Source organism: Eumetopias jubatus, unplaced genomic scaffold (genome assembly GCF_037043125.1).
Source record: "Eumetopias jubatus isolate StellerSeaLion01/CBP00866 unplaced genomic scaffold, mEumJub1_p1.0 scaffold_32, whole genome shotgun sequence".
NCBI classification, from domain to species: domain Eukaryota; kingdom Metazoa; phylum Chordata; class Mammalia; order Carnivora; family Otariidae; genus Eumetopias; species Eumetopias jubatus.
The window spans coordinates 1,927,385-1,938,862 of record NW_028274838.1 but is presented as its reverse complement, the minus strand read 5'-3'; the positions used below and the strand labels follow the sequence as shown (position 1 = coordinate 1,938,862).

General features: G+C 44.9%; 1 non-coding gene across 1 annotated transcript; it reads right to left on the bottom strand.

Moving 5' to 3' along the window:
* Positions 1-10,676: 10,676 nt before the first annotated feature.
* On the bottom strand, positions 10,677-10,889 carry LOC148161979 (small nucleolar RNA U3). The gene has a single exon (XR_015767255.1). It is a non-coding gene; the product is annotated as a small nucleolar RNA U3 (small nucleolar RNA).
* Positions 10,890-11,478: the final 589 nt, after the last annotated feature.

Sequence of the window (11,478 nt, the reverse complement as noted above, 5' to 3'; positions counted from 1 at the left end):
TGCATCCCTGAACAAAGCTCAATATTATAGAAAACACAAAAATATCCAGCAAACAGCAAGGTAACATTCACAGTGTCTGGCGTTCCATCCAACAGTTTGAGGTATGCAGACAAAGGGGGGAAATGAGCCCTCCTGAAGAGATGGATCACTCATCTGAAAATGACCCAGAGCTGACAGCAAGATGGGAATCACCAGAGCACAAGAAAGCATTTGTTCTAACTGCATCCCATTGGTGAAAACATTCAGCAGATACATGGAAAATGTTAAAAAAAAAAAAAAAAGGACCCAATCTCACATGAAGAGATGAAAACCACAATGTCTGAAAGGAAATGTACTGCAAGGGGCTGATGGTGATTAGGGAAGGCAGAAGAAAAACGTTCAATAGGAATCCAAAAGAATCTGCAGATCCTGCTGTTGCCTTCTGAACCACCTTAACCATTCCAATCCATGAACACAGGATGTCTTTCCACTTGTTGAGGTCTTCCTTAATCTCTTGCAGCAATATTGTGTAGTTTTCAGTGTACAGGTTTTGTGCCTCCTTGACTCAATTATTCTTCGATACCATTCGGGTGGGTGCTGTTGTCCATGGAATCGTTTTCTTAATTGACTTTCCCGGTGTCCATTCCTAGGTTATAGAAACACCTGATTTGTCTGCCTTGTACGCTGCAACTCTGCTGAAATAGGTTATGGACTCTAATAGTCGTGGTTTCTGTGTGTGTGTATTTGGTATTTTTCTGTATACAGGAGTATGTCATTTGCAAATCCAGATACAAATTGTCCCTTGAAGAACCTGGGGGTTAGGGGTACAGAGTCCCACAATTGAAAATCTTTGTATAACATTTGAGTCCCAGAAAACATAGCTACTAATAGCCTACTGAAGTCTTACAGATAACAAAAACGGTTGATTAATACATATTTTGTGGGTTACTTGAATTATGTACTTTATTCTTTTGATACAGTGAGTTAGAGTGAAAATATCATTGAGAAAATCATAAGGAAGAGAAAATGTATTTCTACATTTGTACTAGACTGTATTTGTAAAAAAAAAAAAAAAATAATCAACCCATGAGTGGACCGACATTGTTCACTAAAATTCAAAGCCATGTTGTTCCCCAGTCAACTATAGTTTTATTGCTTCGTTTTCAAATGTTTTCCCCTCACCTTCAGGTTTTTAAACAATTGAGTCATAACTGATTCCCCATGTGAGATCAGTTTCACATGGCAACACAGGGATTGGACGACTCTATAAATTATGTTAGGCTGATTACTAGTGTAGCTACCCTCTTTCACCTCGCAGAGCTGTTACTGCACCACCGACTACATAATATGAGATCTGTCCTCTAACATTGTTTTTAAATCTTCACTGTGGATGATGTTTTGACAGAGTATAGGTTTCTATGCCCTCCCCTCCCCCCACCACTACCATGGGCCGCCTTTGGACTTTCCAGAGAGGAGCAGTGACATGTAGGAAGTCCCTATTTTAGGCCACTGCAGCCCCTGATCTTGGACCAGGATGCTCAGCCAGGGCCAGGGAAATATGGATTAGCAGGAACCCTTCTTTGCAAGCCCAGCTCCAATGTGAAGGACCAGAGTGCCTCTTCTAGCCTCCTGCAGGGATGGTTCAGCACCCAGGAGCTGGCCCTACATAGAGGGCCAGAAAAGGGCAGATTCCCCTAAACGCAGACCAAGTGTTCCATTTCGACTCAGAAGAAGGTGAATAGCAGCACAGGTTCTTTTCCCTATGCTGAGCTTCCACGGGGGGAGCCTCAGTGCCACTGCAGGAGGGAGCATCAAAGGGAACCTTTGGATGTTAACCTAAAGCTTAGTGCTTAGAGCCCACCCAGGGGACCAAACCTACTTAAGATCCATCCAGATCTTGCCAGCAGCTTCCATGGGTCCTGCAGCCTTCACTTCCTTTAGGAATCTCCAGCCAGCTGGTGCCCTATCTTTGCTTGCTTCCCCCTGGTGTCCTTGGGCCACCTGAAGGTCTGTTCCCTTAAGTAGTCTGCCGCCTGGTGGATTCCAGGGGAACTGCCAGGGCCTGAGGCTGAAGGCACAGTCACTGAACCCCTGACTCCAGCTGGGAGGTCAGAAACCAGGCTCTGAGCCACCACCTGCTGGGACTCCAGGATGTGGCCCCTCACCAGGCAGTGTTTGCCTGGGGACCCCAGGACCCACTGATGTGCGAGGGTCGCCTTCTTTCTTTTTTTTTTAGGTGAAATTGACATACAATAAATTTCACCCATTGTCAACAATGACAGAGTTGTTCAGCTAGTGCCCTAGTTTGTTTCAGAGGCTTCCTTCACCTTCCCACACTCCCTCCAGCCCCTCTGCAGACAGTCTCCGCTCCCTCCTCCAGCCCCAAGCAGCACTGATTTGCTTTCTGTCTCTGTGCATTGCTCCTTTCTGCACATTTTACATAAGCCGAATGAGACAGTCTGTAGTTCTTGGTGACTGGCTTCTTTCACTTAGCATCCTTTTGAGGTTCCTCCATGCTGTAGCTTGGATCAGATTTCTGTGCCTTTTGTTGCGGAATAGATGCCATGGTACACATAGGAAACATTTGGTTTGTCCATTCACCAGCCGATGGCCCTTTGTGTTGCTGTCAGTTTTTGCCCATTGTGAATAACGCTGCCCGGAACATTTCTGACTGAGACTTGAGCGGACATATGTTTTTATTCTCTCAGATAGATTCCTAGTTGTGGAATGGCTGGGTCCTATGGCAAGCTTGTGCTGAACTCTTAAGAACTCTCAAAGTGGCTTCTGCAGGAGCTGTTATATTTTACGTTGCGACCAGCAATATAGGAGGGTCCAGTTTCTGCTCATCCTTAGCAACACTTGGTATCGTCTTTGGGACGTAAGCACACTAGTTGGTGTAAAATGGTACCTGGTTTTCCTTGCATTTCTTTGAGAAATAATAACATATTACTAATAACATTGATTACCTTTTTATGTGTCTCCTTTGGTACATGTGTATTCGACTCTTATACTGGCTTAAACGAGTGTGTTGCTTCTGCCCATTGAGTGAGTTCAAAGTCCTCTTGTCTCTCGTGAACGTGAGTCCCCATTGGGTATTTAATCCACAAATATTTTCTCCTAATCAGTGGCTTCTCTGTTCCTTTTCTCAGTGGCAATGTTTGATGCAAAAAACTTCTTCATCTTCAATTTTCTCTTACGTATCGTGCTCTTGCCGTAGTGACTTAGAACTCTTTGCTTACTGTGAATTCCTGACCATTTTCTCCCATGTAGTCCTCTTGCACAATAGTTTTGGCTCTTATACTTAGATCTGTGACCATTTTGAGTTCATTGCTGTGTAAGTTGTGATTTCCAGCAACAGCTGTGGGGGAGCTTTGTCCTGACAGGTTTAGGAGAGCCTAGGGGACACTTGTGTTTCAGAGTTAGTCTCCCCTGGGCCAGGAATGGAGATTTCACCCTGCTGCACCTGTTAGTGAAAGGCTGAGTGCCTTTGGGGAGGGGAGATACATGGGGGCTGTGGTCATATACGGCATGTACTCCCCGTTCTCTGGGACTGGGTACAAAGGAGCTCCAGGAGCCCCAGGGCAGTCCTGCTCACAGGTGCCTTTAGAGGCAGAAACACACTGAGAGCAGGAGAGCATAACACAGAAAAGACCCCAGGGATCCCAGCGGATCTGGGTTGGGATCCTAGAGGGTCTTCTATGGACGGGCACATTTTCCATGTATATGCCCTTCTATGGGTGGGTGGGAAAGAGGACTCGCACACAGTCGGAACTCAGGAAACATGCCCAGAAGGAGTGGAGCGGATTGAAGGCATGTCCCACAGTTTGCAGTATTTTTCCAACATGAAAATCATGGTATTTGCCTGCATCAAAGGTGCTGGGGGGACGCATGCTGCCTCGGTCAGTAGAGCGTGCAACTTTCATCTCAGGGTCATGCATTAGAGTCCCACGTAGGTGATGGAGCCTAGCTGAAATTTTAAAAAAAATAATAATAAATAGAAAACGAAGAGGTGCATGCTTCAGGAATCAGAATTACTCCCCCTAAGGTAAGGAGGGGGCATCTACCTTGGTCCTTGCAGTTCAAGAGCCATTCTGAGCACTACAGAATCCTAAATGTAGATTAACCTAGAGAACCTACACTTTTAATATTTGTTGGGTTTCCCCTGTGTGGTTAGAGGTCCACTGGCAGACAAAAGTTGACATGCTGAGCACAGAAGCGGACCAAGAAACAGACTATTACCTGGATGCACCACATTATTCTCCGTCCTCACTGCAGTCTCCCTGGAAATGGGAATGGGCAATCGAAATGCCTGGTATTCAACACAGGTTAAGAAAAAATGGAAAGTTTGGGTTAACAGTTTAAATTATTGTGTCCTCAGATTGACTTTGATGGCAAGTGGAGACTCTGTTGCACGTCTTCTAGGTTCTGCAGGTGGAAATGAGGGGCTAAGGGACAAACTAATTATACAACTCAGAATAACTTTGGTAACTTAGTATCTTCACACTTGACACAGTTTTCTTTCATTTTGTCTGATCCCATAGTCTCATGCTTGAGTCTAAACACATTTGTACAAGGAAGGTGATATCAATACCACACCTAAAATCTGTACCGCTAAATGTTGTAGTGCTTATTCCTAATGGTACTTTAGGCTTGTTTCTAACTGCCTGTAGCTACGTTTCGGCTGACTCTCAAGGCAGCCCATTCTAACCATGTGTGCACTTCTCTTTGGCCCCACCACCAGGTGAAGCAGTGCATCTGAGCTGTCTCCATCGCTGGGGGAAGGATGTAGGTCAGATAGGTAATAAAGAGAAAGGGGGACTGGGGTGCAGCAAAAAGAAAGCATGCTTATGTGTGGGTTGATTCCAGAGAGGACCATTGCATTGCTTTTTAAAATTTTTTAATTTACTTATTTGAGAGAGAGTACTTGAGATATCAGGAGCGGTGGTGGGGGTAGTGGAAGAGGAACAGAGAGAAGCTGACTCACCACTGAGCAGGGAGCTGGACATACGGGCTTATCCCAGGACCCTGGGATTCTGACCTGAGCCAAAGACTGACACTTAAACAACTGAGCCACCCAGGTGCGCTTTAAAATAATTTTTAAACTAATCTGGTCCACTTAACATAGGCATTGTATTAGTTTCACATAAGGTCATGGGATTTATTTTGTATTTCTTTTTTAAATATTATTTATTTATTTAGAGCAGGGGTGATGGGCAGACGGAGAGGAAGAAAGAATCCCAAGCTGACTGCACTGAGCATGAAGGCTAAACTGGGGCTCAATCGCATGACCCTGAGATCATGACCTGAGCTGAAATCAAGAGTCAGACGCTGAACCGAGAGAGCCACCTTGGTATTTCTAAGAATGATATGTTTAGCCTTCTCTCTGAAATAGGCACTGAGTAATGAGCAAGGCGGAGAGAAACCATAGTACCCATAGGCGCCAAGGTCAGATTGCCCAAAATGTACCACAATGGCATATTTGGGGGAAACAGAATGCCACAACGACCACTGGTGCATGTTCATTCAGACTCCAAGATCTCTGAGAAAACTCGAGATTGCAGGGTTAAAAATAACCTGAAAGGATCAGAGTGAAATGCCCTTGGGATGTGTGTGCTCTGATCTAAAGTACACAGCAGAAGATGTTTTGTAGATAGGAAGCCAGCTGTAAACAGCACACTGTGCATTCCCTTTTTTGTTTTCTTATCCTGTGTTAAAGACCGAGTACAATGCTGTTTACAATTAATTGATCACAGCCAGTTGCAGATTTCTTTATTCCTTCTCCACTGCCATTACTTCACTTGACTAACCCTGTGTACGTGGAAGATGCGCCTTACTAAGCCCCTGCTGTAAATCATTATAGTACTATATCACTGTAGAAGGTATATTAGATTATGGAAAATAAACCTCAGGACCTCGGGCTGTTTGCTTGGGGTCCCCTGTGCCTCGCTATACTGTCGTCTCTTTTTCTTTTTTTAAAAGATTTATTTATTTGAGAGAGAGAATGAGATAGAGAGAGAGTGAGCATGAGGGGGGGGAGGGTCAGAGGGAGAAGCAGACTCCCTGCTGAGCAGGGAGCCCAATGCGGGACTCGATCCCTGGAATCCAGGATCATGACCTGAGCGGAAGGCAGCCGCTTAACCAACTGAGCCACCCAGGCGCCGCGGTAGTCTCTTTTTCTCAGTTCCTTCGCCACCCCAGGTCCCCGACTCTCTGAGGTCGACAATATTGATTATTTTGAATTGAAGCTACCCAAAAAGAAACTGGTACCAGGACACTCAAACCCTCCTCTGTCTCCCTGAAAGCAGGAAACCAATCTCCCATATGAAAAAGGCACCCCCTGTACTAAGAAGTAAAAAGACATCCTTCTCACCAGGGTTTCTAAATTCGGTCTAGACACTCTCTAAATTAAAACTTCCCCAAATCCCTGAGAAATGTATTTTCTCCTTGTCTAAAATGCATAAAAACTGTCTGCCTTAATACTTTATATTTCTTTAAGGGTCTCCATTTCAATATCCGTTCTCCATGCGTATTCAATGTCTCAGTGAAACTTAATTCTTACTTAAGCTGGGAGACCAGGACAGGTAACAGAGGAACTTCTCCTTCCCTGCATACCTTTTTTGTGATCCTAATATCTTAGCCAATGATTTGTAAAGGAAAGAAGTAACAGAATTATATACCTGGGAAAAAGATTTGTCCCCAGGAAGGAATTTCTGGTATTTTTAACAGTGGAAATATCTACATTTGATCCAAAGTCTCCTAAAAAGTATTTATTTTTAAGTTGAACTTCTAATTTAAGTGTCCCCTGAAATTCAGATGTGCCTTCCCAGAGGGTACGTTAGGAGACTCCACAGGGAAGCTCGCAGCCAAGTCCTGTGTGGGGGCCGTGCTGCCATCAAGTGCTGAAGGAGTTTGGGAAAATCTCTTCATCTCTCTGCGCTCAGCTTCCTCATATGTAAGATAAGGTTGTTATTCAAATTCTCCACGGTCCCTTCCTGCTCAGTTTCTGTGAGTGCACAAGGGTCTGCGGTGCCTTTGAAGCAGCCCTGGGGACTGCAGCTGAGACCTGACTTGGTCCCTTCACTGTGTGTCTCTTGCAGGAGCCTGAGCTGAGCCCACACTGAAAACAGAGAACAGAGGGAGCATTTGGGAGACAGAAAATCAGCAGGTTTGGAGGATGAGAATAACGCAAAGAAGGACAAGGCAATGGTGGAGCAGGTGGTTGCCCAAAGGAGGTAAGAAGAAGGACAAGTTGGGTCCAGAAAAATCAGGGGAAACTGAGGAATGCATACAGCGGCATCCAACTCTGCAAGGAGCAGCCTGAGCTGAGCAAGGAGAACGAGGAGAGTAACTTCGTCCACGGTGAACCTGTGCACCTCCCGAGGAGCCCCACAGAATGGATCGGGGTTGGTTTGTACTGCAGGGAAGCACCAGTTCCAAGAGGAGGAGGAGGAGGAGGGGCACCTGGGTGGCTACATCTTTAAGCGTCTGCCTTCAGCTCAGGTCATAATCTAAGGGTCCTGGGATCGAGCCCCGCATGGGGCTCTCTGCTCGGCGGGAAGCCTGCTTCTCCCTCTCCCGCTCCCCCTGCTTGTGTTCCCTCTCTCGCTATGTCTCTCTCTGTCAAATAAATAAAGAAAATCTTAAAAAAAAAAGAGGTGGACGATGTGACCATGAGGTTCTGCCCCAGACCCCTAGCTTTGACCTTGGAGCTCCCTCACGGTCGATGTTCTCCAAGTAAGTGTGGGCTTAGAGGGATCAGTGATGTTTGGATAAAGGTTGGACTTGTCCATTCTTACCACAAAGAGTTCTACCCTAAGGTCAGGAAGGGCCAGGTTAGGAGACCCTTGCCTCTGAGGCAGTGATACCAATTATATTCTTCTGAATTTATGGTTGTCAAAGACTTTACACACCTTTGTCTTGACCGTGTGTTGAGTGTTTCATTTTCCTTAGTCTCTGTTATGAACTTGGAATTCTGACATCAATAAGATTTCACAGAGGAGGTCAAAGCAGTGAGAGGAAGAATGCAAACAAAATCTTGTAGCTCAGCGCCCCTGGGTGGCTCAGTTCATCGAGAGCCTGCCTTCAGCTCAGGTCATGATCCCAGGCTCCAGGGATCAAGCCCCATTGAGGGGGGTGGCTCCCTGCTCAGCAGTGGAGTCTGCTTCCCCCTGTCCCTTCCCCAGCTGTTCTCTTTCTCTCTGTCTCTCTCTCACTCTTGCTTTCTCCCTCACGCTGTCTCTCAAATAAATATATAAAATCATTTTAAAAACTGTTGTAGCTCTCCTAACCTGGGGTATGGTGGCAGTGCAGAGGATGGAGGGGGGAGGGGGCTAGGCCGAAGACATCTCTTCCTACTGAGAGAACCATTGAGAGGAATCCAAGAGGACAGTCCCTCTTCATCAGAGCTCACCACAGGGGAGTGTCATGGGGCATTGAGAGTGTAGGGCAGGCTCCTCTGGAAGGAAGGGTATTTGTTGCCTCCTGGAAGAAAGCAGAGAGCATTCGTGCATGTATTTGGGACAGGAATGTAGTTGAGATTAGAAATTTGCCACCCCCTTTATCAGATCCATGAAGGAATGTCTCCGAGAGCTTCCTCAGTGCTTGGTTTGGTCCTAGGAGTCATGAGTACAGAGATGAGTAAAACATTATCCCAATTGTCGCGGGGCTCTCAGTCTAGTTACCAGAAGTCATGAAAAGTGTAGTGGTGGTGGATTCCTTGGAGGAAGTGGCCAGTGCTGCCTGGGGATGGCCTGGTCTCCCTCCGTGTTTTCCAACAGCTGGATGACCTGTCCTGACCCAGGGACCCTGGGCCTCAACTCAATTTCAGCCTCTCAGGACACAGCCAACACCTAGGTTCCATGTAAACCCAAAGCAGTCAACACTATGAAGGTCTGCAGAGGAAACTGCTGCTATCAGTAGCTCCCCACTTTGTCTTGGCCAACTGGAAAATAGAGGCGAGTTCATTAAGTCTTGTAGGGTCATCCTTGCCCTAATGATCAGGGATTAGTCTTTCTCTCTGTTAAGTGAAATACTTTCTAGCTTCAGTATTCTCTCTCCACTTAAAAACTTTGGAACTATTGGCTAAAGTATAGATCAAGTAGCTACAGTGAAAAAGGGGTAAAGCAACTTCCAAGCTGCAGTGAGAATGCGCAGAAACTCTTATACTGAATAATAATCGGACAAATCACTTTTAAATTGCACAAAAGGTTTATACAGTAATTCTGGAATAGACAATGTAAGTCTGTCGCTTTCTCCTTCTTCTTAACATTGCTTTGATAATTTAAGATCATTTCCATTTCCATATAAACATTTGGATCAGCTTAGAAATACTTACTAAAATGTCTGCTAGAAGGTTGATTGGCATTGTATTAGATCTTTTGATCAATTTGGGAAGAATTGTCCTCTAACCATAATGAGTCTTCCAATCCACCACAAATTTTATCTCCCCATGTATTTAGTTCTTTAATTTCTGGAAGTAGTGCTCTGCAGTTTTCAGTGTAATGTTCTGACACATATTGTGTCTGATAAGACAATGCAATAGGAAAACTGGTCAAAAGACTTGAAGAAGAAATGCTTCACAAAAGAAGATACACAAATGGCCAAAAAGCACTTGAAAAGATGCTCCACTTGAAACCATTGAAAAGCATGAAGTTGAACATAAATCAAAAGGGATTCACTAATGTCTCTGCAAGGCTCCATCTTAAACTAAGTAACCTTTTCCTTCTCTTCTGCAAACCTCTGCTCCTCCCTTCTAAGCCTTTTGTTTCAGGAGCCTGGTACCACCCTAAAGACAGGATGAAGGAGGCTGGCAGCATGCACACAATTTCTGTCAAAATAAAACACCCCCCCGCCCCTTCCTTCAGGGGGAGGGGACTTACAGTTTTTGAGGGCCTTGGCCTGTTCTAGCCCCCTGTGCCCCGAAAAGCAATAAAGCTATTGTTCCTCAATATTCCAAACTCTGTCTTCGTCTTATATTTTGGCTCTGAAGCACAGAGGTCAGTTTTCGACGGTACACTCAGCCACTGGGAAGATAAATTAATACTACAGTGAGTTACCATTACACAACCATCCCCGTGGCTAAAATTACGAAGACCGAAAACATATGTGGTGAGGATGTAAAGTAACTAGACGTTTCATACACTTGTGGGAATGAAAAATGGTCCAACCACCGAGAAAAGCTGAACCACAGATAAACATTTACCAATCACGTGAACGGCCATTCCTCTCCTAAGGATTTACACAATATGGCCACACAGCAAACTGCACATGAATATTCATCATAGCTTTATTCCCCATGGCCAAACCCAGGAAACTGCATAGATGGCCATGAATAGGTGAATATACAGACCAAATATATCCATACAGAGGAATACTCCTTAGCAATGAAAAATTCTGAACTGGTGATCCATTAGTAATATGGATAGATATAAGAATCCTTAGGCTGCACGGAGGAATGTAGGCATAAAAGAGTTCCATTTCCATAACGTGGTTAAAAATCAAGCCGTCTTTGATGCCAGTGGTTGCCTGGGGCTGAGGGTGAAGGCAGTGAGAGACTTCAATGGATCCACCCAAGGGAAGCTGTGAGGTAGAAGAAATGCCCTGTGTCCTGAATGGAGCAGTAGTTTCAATTGTATGTACATCTGTGAAAATGCATTTAGTTGTACAGTTTATCTTTTTTAATTTTTATTTGTTGAGAAAGCACTCACACTGCATCCTCTCTCTCTTACCCTCCAAAGGAGGAGAAGAACGATCATCAGTGGCAATGGGCAGCTGTGGAAACAACACCTAAAATCACGTTCATGCTCAGGAGAGAACAATGTGCCTCCTCCTTGAGGTTTCAGGTCCTCTACACGTTCAGAGAAAATTCTCTAGTAACAAACTGTAGAAATGAACTGGAGGGTATTATGCTAAGTGAAATTAAGTCAATCAGAGAAAGACATGTATCCTATGACCTCACTGATAGGAGGGATTCTTAATCTTAGGAAACAAATTGAGGGTTGCTGGAGTGGTGGGGGTGGGAGGGATGGGGTGCCTGGGTGATGGGCATTGGGGAGGGTATGTGCTATGGTGAGCACTGTGAATTGTGTAAGACTGATTAATCACAGACCTGTACCTCTGAAACAAATAATATATGTTTAAAAAAAGAGAGAGAGAGAAGCTAGTAGGAAGGGAAAAATGAAGGGGAGGAAATCGGAGGGGGAGATAAGCCATGAGAGAAGATGGACTCTGAGAAACAAACTGAGGGTTCTAGAGGGGAGGGGTGGGGGGATGGGTTACCTGGTGATGGGTATTAAAGAGGGCACATTCTGCATGGAGCACTGGGTGTTATGCACAAACAATGAATCATGGAACTCTACATGAAAAACTAATGATGTAATGTATGTTGATTAACATAACAATAAAAAATTTTAAAAAATAATAAAAAAGAGAGAGAGAAGCTAGTAGGAAGGGAAAAATGAAGGGGAGGAAATCAGAGGGGGAGACGAACCATGAGAGACG